The following is a 13577-nucleotide window of genomic DNA, read 5'->3' on the forward strand; positions in this document are numbered from 1 at the left end:
GTCAAAGCAAAGTGGACTGGCCAAGAGCAAAGGCCATGGCAATAGTTTTTTCAGCTGCTTGAGGAACTTCCCTTGTTGACTTTCTGGAGGGTGGAAGAATAATCACACCTGCTTATTATGAGTGTTTTGAGAAAGCCAAAGCGTTAGCAGCAAAATGCCCAGGAAAGCTTCACCAGAGAGGCCTTTTCTACTTCAGCAAAGCTTCTGCTCATGCGTCTCATCAAACAAGTGCAATTTTGAGAGTTTCAATGGGAAACCATTAGGCATCTACCTTACAGTAGGAATTTAGCTCCTTCTGACACCTTTTTGTTTTCTAGTCTTAAAAAGTCTGTAAAGGGCACCCATTTCTCTTCAACTGATAATGTAAGAAAGAGTGCATTGATGTGGTTAAATTCCCAGGACCTCCACTTCTTTGGGGATGGATGAAATGGTTAGTATCCAATTGTGAGCAAGAGACAAAAATAAATAAATAAATGGCCAGTATTGTTGCTGACGAAAGTGTCTTGACCTTGGTGGAGCTTATGATGAGAAATTTATATTTTTTCCTTTTAGTTCTATTTTCTACAAACTTTCCTTTTTTTCTGTTTCTTTTCTTTTTTCAGATGGAGTCTGGCTCTGTCACCCAGGCAGAAGTGCAGTGGTGCGATTTCGGCTTACTGCAACCTCCGCCTTCTGGGTTCTAGCAATTCTCCTGCCTCAGCCTCCTGAGTAGTTGGGATTACAGGCCCCTGCCACTGGGCCTGGCTAATTTTTGTATTTTTAGTAGAGACGGGGTTTTGCCATGTTAGCAAGGCTGGTCTCGGACCCCTGATCTCAAGTGAAACATCTGCCTTGGCCTCCCAAAGTGCTAGGATAACAGGCGTGTGAGTGACACCACGCTTGGCCTTTCTTTGGGGGGGTTGGGGGTTTGGAGTCTTATTCTGTCACCTAGGCAGGAGTGTAGTGGCGTGATCTCGGCTCACTGCAACCTCCACCTCACGGGTTCAAGTGATTCTGCTGCCTGAGCCTCCGGAGAACTCTGGACTACAGGTGCATGCCACCATGCCTGGCTAAATTTTTTGTTTTTGTATTTTTTGGTAGAGATGGGGTTTCGCCATGTTGGCCAGACTGGTCTTGAACTCCTGACCTCAGGTGATCCACCCACCTCAGCCTCCCAAAGTGTTGGGATTACAGGTGGAAGCCACCATGCCTGGCCTATGTTCTTTTAAAAATCCATTTGTGGTAGGACACGGTAGCTCAGGAAGGACTGGCAGGATGAATGAAAATCAGGCAAAAGCTCGAGGATGTTGTCTAAACATTTTGTTCTTACAGAACAAGAAGAGTTGATGTGGTTTGGATACTTGTCCCCACCCAAATCTCAAGGCCATATAATGCCCAGTGTTGGAGGTGGGGCCTGGTGGGGTGTTTGGGTTATGGGGCAGATCCCTCATGGCTTCGTGCTGTCCTCTCCATACTGAGTTGTTACAGATCTGGTTGTTGTATGGCACCTCCTCCCCACACTCACTCTCTTGCTTACTCTGTGATGTGAGATGCCTGCCCCGGCTTCACATTCTGCTATGAGTAACAGTTCCCAGAGGCCTCTCAGAAGATGAGCAATGTCAGATATCTTCCTTGTATAACCTGCAGAACTGTGAGCTAATTAAACCTCTTTTCTTATATATTACCCAGTCTCAGGTATTTCCTTACAGCAATGCAAGAACGGCCTAATATAGGAGTGAACCATGAACTGATCATTCCCTGGTGGACAAAACAAAGCCATGCTAGTGAAGGCAGAAACTAACATCATTCATCCCCTATCAATACTTTCAAGAGGTTAATTCAGTGTCAAAAAGTTAATTTCTCCAAACTCACAGCTATTTAGTAAAGTAACTCACTAGACTTAGCTTCATACTTGAATGCTTTTGTTATTTATAGACATCAAAACAAAACAAGCTGAGACTAAAAGATGCTATTTAACAACAGCAGACATTGGTACAGTTTCCTTCCTGGAGAGGGTATGTGCTCAGATCATGAGACCTGAGATAAACTGGATTGTCAAGAGTAAAATAAGGACGACATTTTACCTCTTAATAGAAAAAATGCTGAAGGCAAAATTAGATGTTTTACAATATTTTTATGCTGAGCTATGTAAGCAAACAAAAGACTAACACTAATCCTAAAGCTTTAGGACATTGGATATAGAAGTAACATGACTACTTAAATGTTTGTATCAGCCGGGCAAGGTGGCTCACACCTGTAATTGCAGCACTTTGGGAGGCCAAGGCGGGCGGATCACTTAAAGTCAGGAGTTCCAGACCAGGCTGTCCAACATGGTGAAACCCCGTCTCTACTAAAAATATAAAAATTAGCCGGGCATGGTGGCAGGTGCCTGTAATTCCAGCTATACGGAAGACTGAGACAGGAGATCGCTTGAACCCAGGAGTCAGAGGTTGCAGGGAGCCAAGATTGCGCCACTGCACTCCAGACTGAGTGATAAGAGTAAAACTCTGTCTCAATATATAAATGAATAAACGCATGAATTAACAAAAATGTGTTCTATCCTTCACTGTACTTGTACTACAAGGACATGCTTGTTGCTTCTACACTACACAAAGTCAACAGTTATCACCAACAATGCAATAGAACTAGACTGGAACAAGGCTTCAAAGCGACTCTGCTCCACCCAAATTAAGAAAATTCAATTCAGGATGAACAACAGCTTTTGATTTAGAACCAACTCTTACCTTTCTCTTGTCATACATGAAGTCCTCACTTGACATTTCCCCCTGCAAATTGCAATGCATGTCCTCACTATCAGCTTTTTCTGACACTTTACAATTAATTTATAAAAATTGCAGAAACAGTAAGATTGTACTTCCAATTTTGAACCTCCGATCAGATTCCTGTTTTGACACAAAACTTACTCCTCTGCTGTGTACTCCACCAGCACAGTGACCTTCTTTCTATTCTTTTGCCCTCTGGATTCCTTTACATGGGCTCTTTGGCTGCCTAGACAGTCAGGACACCTAAGGCCATCTGGAATTATCACTCCTCTCCTCCTTCTTTTCTATGGCTAATACCACTTTCCTGCTTTCTTTCTACTGCTGAATATTCAGAATCAATGGTGTCATCAGGAAACCAGAGTAGACCTTGGCTTCGAGCTGCTGGATGGCAAAGCTGCATCCCTGGACGATCGTGAAGGACAACGAAACATGTTACTTACAACAATGCTACTAAGCTTTTACATGGGATTTTCTGAGTTGTAAATTATGTATTAATATATACTAAAGCCGAGTCATTTGAGACCAAATATATGCCTGGTTAAATTTCTTTTTTTTTTTTGGAGACAGGGTCTCACTGTGTCAGCCAGGCTGCAGTGCAAGTGGCATGATCCAGCCTTGGCATTCCAGACTCAAGCAATCTTCCCTTCTCAGCTCCCTAGTAGCTGGGATTGCAGACCTGTGCTGCCACACTGGGCTAAGTTTAAAAATTTTAGCAGAGATGGGGTCACCCTATGTTGCCCAGGCTGTTTTCAAACTCTTAAAGCTAAGTGATCCTCCTGCCTTGACCTCCCAAATGCTAGGGTTATCTGCAGGAGCCATCACACCGGCCCATTTTGTTTTTGTTGTTGTTTTGTCTGAAACAGAGTCTTGCTCTGTTGCCCAAACTGGAGTACAGTGGTGTGATCTCAGCTCACTGTAACTTCTGCCATTCTGGTTCAAGTGCTTCTCCTGCCTCAGCCTGCCAAGTAGCTGGGACTACAGGCGTGCACCACCACGCCCAGCCAATTTTTGTATTTTTAGTAGAGACAGTGTTTTACCATGTTTTCAGGCTGATCTCAAACTCCTGACCTCAAGTGATCTGCTCACATTGGCCTCCCAAATAGCTGGGACTATAGACATGAGCCACCAAGACATGAGCCCCAGGCTTGTCTTGAACTCCTGGCCTCAAAGTGATCCTCCCACCTTGGCTTCCCAAAGTGCTACAGCATAAGCCACCACGCCTGGCCTATATTTATTAAGGACATGAAATTGTGCTTTATGAGGAAGTGGTCCTCACTACCACCACCACCACCCCAACCCCCCGCCCCCGCCACCTACAACACAAGAAAGGAGAGGAAGGGAACAAACTAGAAGAAAGGTGGTACTGATGAAAAGTATATCAATTCAAGATGGATTTTTAAAATTGCTTAACAGGGGCCAGACACGGTGGCTCACACCTATAAATTCCTAGCACTTTGGGAGGCCTAGGCAGGTGGATCACAAGGTCAGGAGATCGAGACCATCCTGGCCAATATGGTGAAACCCTGTCTCCACCAAAATACAAAAAATTATCCGGGCATGGTTGTGTGCACCTGTAGTCCCAGCTACTCGGAGGCTGAGGCAGTTGGATCACTTGAATCCGGGAGGAGGAGATTGCAGTGAGCTGAGATTGCGCCACTGTACTCCAGCCTGGTGACAGAGCAAGACTCCGTCTCAAAAAACAAAAAAAATGCTTCATTAACACCATTAACCTATCTATCTCCATTTCTTTCTTTTCTTTTTTTTTTTGACATGGATTTTCCCTGTTGCCCAGGCTGGAGTGCAATGGCATGATCTCCACTCGCTGCAACCTCCACCTCCTGGGTTCAAGCAATTCTCCTGCCTCAGCCTCCTGAGTAGCTGTGATTACAGGCGCCTGCCACCACGCCAGCTAATTTTTGTATTTTTAGTAGAGACGGGGTTTCACCAGGTTGGGCCTTCTGGTCTCAAACTCCTGACCTCAGGTGATCCACCAGCCTTGGCTTCCCAAAGTGCTGGGATTACAGGTGTGAGTCACCACGCCTGGCCATACCTCCATTTCTTTCACAGCTGTATTAGTCTGTTTTCACACTGGTAGAAAGAAATACCTGATTGTGGGTAATTCATAAAGAGGTGGGTTTTTTTGTTTGTTTTTGAGATGGAGTCTTACTCTGTCACCAGGCTGGAGTGCAATGATGCGATCTTACTTAGCTCACTGCAACCTCTGCCTCCCGGGTTCAAGTGATTCTCTTGCCTAAGCTTCCCAAGTAGCTGGGACTACAGGTGTGCACCACCATGCCCAGGTAATTTTTCTATTTTTAGTAGAGACGGGGTTTCACCATGTTGGCCAGGATGATCTCGATCTCTTGACCTCACGATCTGCCCGCCTCAGCCTCCCAAAGTGCTGGGATTACACGTGTGAGCCACCTCGCTCAGCCCAAGAAAAGAGGTTTAACTGACTCACAGTTCTGCATGGCTGGGGGATCCTCGGAAAATTTATAATCATGGCAGAAGGGGAAGCAGGCACATCTTACATTGTGGCAGACTAGAGGTGAAGTGTGAGCATAGGAAAACCTGCCTTGTATAAAACCATCACATCTCAGGAGACTTAATCACTATCACGAAATCAGCATGTGGGAAACTGCCCCCATAATCCAATCACCTCTTACCAAGTTCCTCCCTTGACACATGAGGCTTACAATTCAAGATGAGATTTGGGTGCAGGCACAGAGCCCAATTGTATCAACAGCCATATGAGAAGTCTTCAAAAAGTCCATGGAAAATGTATATTATCAAGAAACTAAGCATGGATTTCAAAATCTTTTTGCACCAAAATAAACTGGTACTAACTCATTGTAAAATACCTCGACGGCATCTAGTTTAAGGTATTAAAAAGGAGAAGTTATCAGTTTGAAAAGAGCTCCTATCACAGCAAAATTAATTTGACTAAAATTGAAGCAAGAACAAACATCAAATTTAGGGTGAAGCTTAGTTGGAAGAATGGTAAAATCACTGATGCTGTACTGAAAGTTTATGGGGAAAATGCGCCTAAAGAAATCAGCAGTTTACAAATGGGTAACTTTTAAGAAGGGACAAGATGATGTTAAAGATGAAGCCTGCAGCAGCAGGTCATCCACATCAATTTGCAAGGAAAAAAATGAATCCTATTTGTGTCCTAACTGAAAAGAATCGGCCAGATGTGGTGACTCATGCCTGTAATCCCAGAACTCTGGGACGTCAAGGCAGGTGGATCACTTGAGGTCCAGAGTTTGAAATGAGCCTGGCCAACATGGTGAATCCCTTCTCTACTAAAAAAAAAAAAAAAATTACCTGTGCATGGTGGCACGCGCCTACAGTCCCAGCTACTTGGGAGGCTGAGGCAGGAGAATTGCTTGAGCCTGGGAGGTGGAGGTTGCAGTGAGCCAAGATTGTGCCACTGGCCTCCAGACTGGGTGGCAGAGTGAGACTCTGTCTCAAACCAAAAAAAAGGACAAATGATTAACAGCAGAAACATAGCCAGGTGTGGTGGGTCATGCCTGTAATTCCAGCACTTTGGGAGGCTGAGACAGGTGGATCAACTGAGGTCAGGAGTTTGAGACCAGCCTCACCAACATGGTGAAACCCCATCTCTAGCAAAAACACAAAAATTACCCAGGTGTGGTGATGCGTGCCTGTAATCCTAGGTACTAGGGGGTGTTGAGGCAGAATAGCTTGAACCCAGGAGGCAGAGGTTGCAGCAAGCCGAGATCATGCCACTGCACTCCAGCCTGGGTAACACGGTGAGACCCCATCTCAAAAAGAAAAAAAAATCAACAGCAGAAACAACAGCCAACACCACAGTCATCTCAATTGGTTCAGCTTACACAATTCCGACTGAAAAGTTAAAAGCTGAGAAAACTTTCCATTTGATGAGTGCCAAAACCAGATCAGCTGCAGACAACAACAGAACTTTCAATGGAAATTTTAAACTAGTGGAATCTATTAGGTTGCTGCAAAATTAAGTACGGTTTTTGCCATTGAAATGAATGTAAAAAACTGCAGTGACTTTTGCACCAACCAATAGATCATGAAGCAACTATTGGGAAAGTGTAATGGGAGGTGATACATGGCTTTCCCAGTATGACTCTGAAGACACAGCACAATCAAGGCAATAACTTTGAAGTAAAAGTGGTCCAGGCAAGCGAAGTGGACTGGACAAGAGCAAAGGTCATGGCAACAGTTTTTTGAGCTGCTTGAGGAATTTTGCTTGTTGGCTTTCTGGAGGGCCAGAGAATAACATCTGCTTATTACGAGAGTGTCTTAAGAAAGTTAGCTAAATCTGTAGCAGAAAAATACCCAAGAAAGCTTCACCAGAGAGTCCTTCTCTACCACGGCAATGCTCCTGCTCATACCTCTCATCAAACAAGAGCAATTTTGAGAGAGTTTCTATGGAAAACTATTAGGCATCCACCTTACAGTCAGGATTTAGTACCCTCTGACTTCTTTTTCTTTCTGAATCTTAAAAAACCTGTAAAGGGCACCCATTTCTCTTTGGTAAATAATGTAAAAAAAATTGCACTGATGTGGTGAAACTACCTCCAATTCAATGGGGATGAAGCAGCTAGTATCTAGGTGCTGCAAACAAAAGACAAAAATAAATAAATAAATGGCCAGTATCATTGCTTACAAAGTGTCTTGGTGGAGCTTATGATGAGAAGTTTATTATTGTTTTTTATATGAATATATATTTTCAAAAATATGTATTTTTATATAAATATTTTTCCCAAAAATGTATATATTTTTTCAAGACAGAGTTTTACTCTGTCACCCAGGCTGGATACCGTGGCATGATCTCAGCTCACTGCAACCTCCGCCTCCCAGGCTCAAGCAATTCTCCTGCCTCAGCCTTCCCAGTAGCTGGGATTACAGGTGCCCGCCACCATGTCCAGTTAATTTTTGTAATTTTAGTAGAGACGGGGTTTCACCATGTTGGCCAGGCTGGTCTCGAACTCCTGACCACGTGATCCGCCTGCCTCAGCCTCCCAAAGCGCTGGGGTTACAGGCATGAGCCACCGCACCTGACTGAGAAGTTTATATTTTTTATCTTTTATTTCTATTTTCTGTGCACTCTTAGGTTTTTTTTTTTTTTTCTTTTTTTGAGGAGTTTGGCTCTTGTCGCCCAGTCTGGAGTGCAATGGTGCAATCTTGGCTCACCGCAACTTCTGCCTCCCAAGTTCAAACGATTCTCCTGCCTCAGACTCCCGAGTAGCTGGGATTACAGGGGTCAGCCACTGTGCCTAGCTAGGTTTTTCTTTTTTTGCTTGTTTTTGTTTTGAGACGGAGTCTCACAGTGTTGCCCAGGGTGGAGTGCAGGGGTGCAATCTCAGCTCACTGCAACCTCTGCCTCAGGGTTCAAGAGATTCTTCCACCTCAGCTTCCCAAGTAGCAGGGATTATAGGCATCCACCATCATGCCTGGCTAATTTTCTTTTGTATTTTTGTAGAGATGGGGTTTCACCATATTGGCCAGGTTGGTCGGGAATTCCTAACCTCAGGTGATCCACCCACCTCAGCCTCCCAAACTGCTGGGATTACAGGAGTGAGCCACCACACCTTCCCTCTGTTCTTCTGAAAATCCATATGAGGCCGAGCAGTGGCTCATGCCTGTAATCCCAGCACTTTGGGAGGCTAAGGGAGGTGGATTGTTTGATCTCAGGAATTTGAGACAAGCCTGGGCAACATGGCAAAACCCTATGTCTACAAAAATACAAAAAAGTAGTTGAGTGTGGTGGCGTATGCCTGTAATCTCAGCTACTCAAGAGGAGGTGAGAGAATCAACTGAGTCCAGAAGGTCAAGGCTGCAGTGACCTGCGATTGTGCCATTGCACTCCAGCTTGGGTGAAAGAGTGAGTCTTTACCGTAAAAAAAAAAAAATCCTTATAGGAACTCATTGCAAATCATGATTCTTCCTTTTTTTTTTTTTTTTTTTTTTTGACGGAGTCTCACTCCGTCACCCAGGCTGGAGTATAGTGGTGCAATCTCAGCTCACTGCAACCTCCACCTCCCAGGTTCAAGCAATTCTCTGCTTCAGCCTCCTGAATAGCTGGGATTACAGGTGCCTACCACTACACCTGGCTAATTTTTGTATTTTTAGCAGAGACAGGGTTTCACCATGTTGGCCACACTGGTATCAAACTCCTGACCTCAGGTGATAAACCCACCTCCGCCTCCCAAAGTGCTGTAATTACAGGCATGAGCCACTACGTTCAGCTGATTCTTTCTGACAATTACACATTTATATGTTCAGGAGAATGTGAAGGAGGCCTCAGAGTAGAACTAAGGATCCACAGACTTTTGAAGTTCCCTCCTACTTCTCTAAAAAGTTGTATACATTGTTTCCTTTCTCAACCCAATCTGGCTTCCCTGCGCCATAATTCTAGGTCATCAATGATCTGTAAGTCACTGAATGCTATGGCCTTTGTCAAGTATCATGCTTGACCATTCAGCAGCATCCAACCCTGCTGATGAAGCTGCTTCCTTGAAACACTTTTCTCTTGAATTAAGTAACCCAGAGTCCTCTGGTTTTTCTCCTACTCTCTGGCTACTCCTTCTCTGTCTTTGTAGATACATTTCCTTACCTCTGTGTAATGTTAGTTTTTCGAGGCAGGGCCCTAGATCTGCTTTTCTTTTCTTTTTTCTCTCCCTCTAAAGTGACAGAATCCACGGCCATGACTTCAATGGCCACCTAAAAAGAGACGAATTCCAAATCCTTACATCCACTTCCCACCTGCCATTCACCAAACAGGGTTTCTGTCACGTTTAGGTCATCAGTTTCATTAGTTCACTAATGAAATCACAATTGCCAAATCCAATGAACACTTTCATTTCTTCTCTTCCTTAACCTCTCTGTGGCATGGGACATTGTCAGCCATTCTCCTTGAAATTTTCCCTTCCCTTAGGACTCTTGCTCAGTTGAGAATAATTCACTTTCAATCATTTTTGGTGGCTCTTGTACCTGTCTCTTGGGCTACCTGTTTCTAAAAGCTGGGCAAACATAAAGTGGTGACTTAGTAAGTAAAGGCAAACATGCCATGTTAGGAAGGGCTGGCAGGATGAATGAAAATCAGGTAAAAGCTCAAGGATGTTGTCTAAACATTTTGTTCTTACAGAACAAGAATAGTTGATGTGGTTTGGATACTTGTCCCCACCCAAATCTCATGGAAATATAATGCCCAGTGTTGGAGGTGGGGCCTGGTGGGGTGTTTGGGTTATGGGGCGGATCCCTCATGGCTTAGTGCTGTCCTCTCCATAGTGAGTTCTTACAGATCTGGTTGTTGTAAAGTGTGGCACCTCCTCCCCACACTCACTCTCTTGCTCACTCTGTGATGTCGGATGCCTGCCCTTGCTTCACCTTCTGCCATGAGTAAAAGCTCCCTGAGGCCTCCCAGAAGCAGAGCAACATCAGATGCCATGCTTATACAGCTTGCAGAACTGTGAACCAGTTAAACGTCTTTTCTCATAAAGTATCCAAGTCTCAGGTATTTCTTTACAGCAATGCAACAATGGCCTAATATAGTAGTGTATCATGAACTGATCTTTCCCTGGTGGACAAAACCAACATATACTACTGAAGGCAGAAACTAACATTCATTCCCTTTTAATACTTCCAAGAAGTTAATTCAGTACTCTGTCTCAAAAAAAAAAGAAGAAATAAAAAATAAAATGTTTGCATCAATGGAAGTGTGATCTATCCTTCCCTGTACTTGTACTACAAGGACATGCTTGTTGCTTCTACACTACACAAAGTCAACAGTTATCATCAACAATGCAATAGAACTAGATTGGAAGAAAGCTTCAAAGTGACTCTGCTCCACCTAAATTTTAAAAATTCAATTCAGGATGAACAACAGCTTTTGATTGTATAACCAGCTCTTACTTTTTTCTCATGTCACACATGATGGAAGTTCTCACTTGACATTTCCCTCCTGCAAGTTACAATGCATGTCCTCGCTATCAACTTTTTCTAACATGAAAATTAATTTGCAGAAATCGCAAAAACAATGAAATTGTACTTCCAATTCAGAACCTCTGACCAGAATCCTGCTTTGATGCAAACTTCCTCCTCTGCAGTGTACCCCACCAGCACAGTGACCCCCTTTCTCTATTCTTTTGCCCTGAAGGCATTTTTGGATTGCTTAACATATACTTTTGGCTACCTACACAGTCAGCACACCTGAGGCTATCAGGACTTATCACACACCCCTCCTCCATTTTTTTTTTTGACATGGGAGTCTTGCTCTATTGCCCAGGCTGGAGTGCAGTGGTGCTATCTTGGCTCACTGCAACCTCCATCTCCTGGGTTCAAGCAATTATTCTGTCATAGCCTCCCAAGTAGCTGGGACTACAGGTACCTGCCACCATGCACGGCTGATTTTTGTATTTTTAGTAGAGACAGGGTTTCACCATGTTGGCCAGGCTGGTCTTGAAGTCCTGATCTCAAACGATATGTCTGCCTTGGCCTCCAAAAGTGCTGGGATTACAGGCATGAGCCACTGTGCCCAACCTCCTCCTTCTTTTCTACGGCTAATACCACTTTCCTGCTTTTCTTCTACTGGTGAATATCTATACTTGGTGCTGTCATCAGGGGGATAGTGTTGATTTCGGCTTCGAGCTCCTTGATGGTTAAGCTGCATCCCTGGACAATCCTGAAGTACAATGAAACATGTTACTGTTACAACAATGCTACTAAGCTTTTACATGGGATTTTCTGAATCATAAGTTATGTATTAATATATGCTAAAGCCCAGTCATTTAAGACCGTAAATATGAGGGCATGGTAAATGACAACTTGCCCACTTCCTCTCTCCATCTCCAAAGAAAAGCAACCATTTTGTAATTATTATAAGCCTTGGTAAATTTCTTTTACAGGGTCTCACTGTTTCACCCAGGGTGAAGTACAAGTAGCTGTAGCCTCGACATTCCAGATACAGGCGATCCTCCCAACTCAGCTCCCTAGTAGCTGGGATTGCAGACACGCTCTCCCATACTGGACTAAGTTTTTAAATTTTTAGTAGAGATGGGTTCTCCCTGTGTTTCCCAGGCTCGTCTCAAACTCTTGAAGTTAAGCGATCCTCCTGCTTGCCTCTCGAATGCTAGGATTACCTGTATGAGATATCACGTCTGGCCCATTTCACTTCTTTTTTTGAGATGGAGTCTCGCTCTGTCGCCCAGGCTGGATTGAAGTGGCATGATCTTTGCTCAATGCAATCTCTGCCTTCCAGGTTCAAGTGATTTTCCTGCCTCAGCCTCCCAATTTGATGGGATTACAGGCACCCACCACCACGCCTAGCTAATTTTTGAAATTTTAGTAGAGCCGGGGTTTTGCTATGTTGGCCAAGCTGGTCTCAAACTCCTGATTTCGTGTGATCCACCCACCTTGGCCTCCCTAAGTACTGGGATTACAGGCGTGAGTCAACATACCCAGCCTTTTGCAAGATTTCTAAGGATGACTAATTCTATATATGTAGCTGTCAGCATATACTTTCCAAGAATTCACCAAGTATAAGACTATCTTTGCTACCTTGATTTCCCAAATAATAGAACTGGTATTAATAAATTTTTGTGGTATAAACGACAGCCCAGAGGCAGTAAAGAAAAATCTAGACAGCCTGCCCCAACCCGGCCTCAAAAGCATGTAACATACAGGACTCTTTATACCAACAAAAGGTTACAAAACCTCCTTAATTAACCTTTCCCCTATGGAATTAAAGATAACATCTGTGAATACCAGAAAGTTAGATCTTAATTTTATAATCAAAGCTTAATTACTGTCTCCAGACTACCTTGTGTATGCATGCTGTGAAGGGTGGTCCAGTTCCAGTTCCTCCAGATTTTGAAGGCATTAAAGCTTCATCAACGCACAAGTCATCCTTTTTCACTGCCCTGGAAGTAGCTACCCCCACTGCCCTCACCCTTTCAATTTCTCCTGCCTCCATCCTTTAGCATCACTTCTCTCCAGCAGAGCAGCTAACTCCCCATGGCTATAAGCACCATGAGAAAGCGACCATGTTGTGTTCACTACCATGTGCCAACACATACTAGAAGGTGCTCAATTAATGTTTAGATAGCCAGGGTTTGAGCTGGCTCCATCCAATCTTTATTTCCAAAGAAATCAAACATGTATCTGAAGAAAAGGGGGTGGAAATTGATCCAACACTTGCTTTCCTATTGTTTCTAACAGTTTATTTTAAAATTATTATTTTTTGAGGCAGGGTCTCACTTTGTAACCAAGGCTGGAGTACAGTGGTGTGATCATGGCTCACTGCAGCCTTGACTTTCCAGACCAAAGAGATCCTCCAGTCTCAGGCTCCTGAGTAGCTGGGGCTACAAGTGCACACCACCATCCCCAGCTAATTGTTAAAAATTATTTTATAGAGATGGGGTCTTGCTTTGTTGCCCAGGCTGGAGTGCAAAGGCACGATCTCGACTCACTACAACCTCCACCTCCCAGGCTCAAGCAATTCTCATGCCTCAGCCCCCTGAGTAGCAGGGATTACAGGCACCCGCCACCACACTCAGAAAATTTTGTATTTTTAGTAGAGATGAGGTTTCACCATATTGGCCAGGGTGGTCTCAAACTCCTGACCTCAAATGATCCACCCAACTTGGCCTCCCAAAATGCTGGAATTACAGATGTTAGCCACTGCGTCCAGCCTATTTTATGTTTAAATTAATAGAATTTTATTTGTAGAGAAGTTTTGGGTGACATGCCTGCTCCCGCTTCACCTTCTGCCATGAGTTAAACCTTTCTTAAGCCTCGCCAGAAGCTGAGTGATGTCAG

Source organism: Callithrix jacchus, chromosome X, assembly GCF_049354715.1.
Source record: "Callithrix jacchus isolate 240 chromosome X, calJac240_pri, whole genome shotgun sequence".
Classification (NCBI taxonomy): Eukaryota; Metazoa; Chordata; class Mammalia; order Primates; family Cebidae; genus Callithrix; species Callithrix jacchus.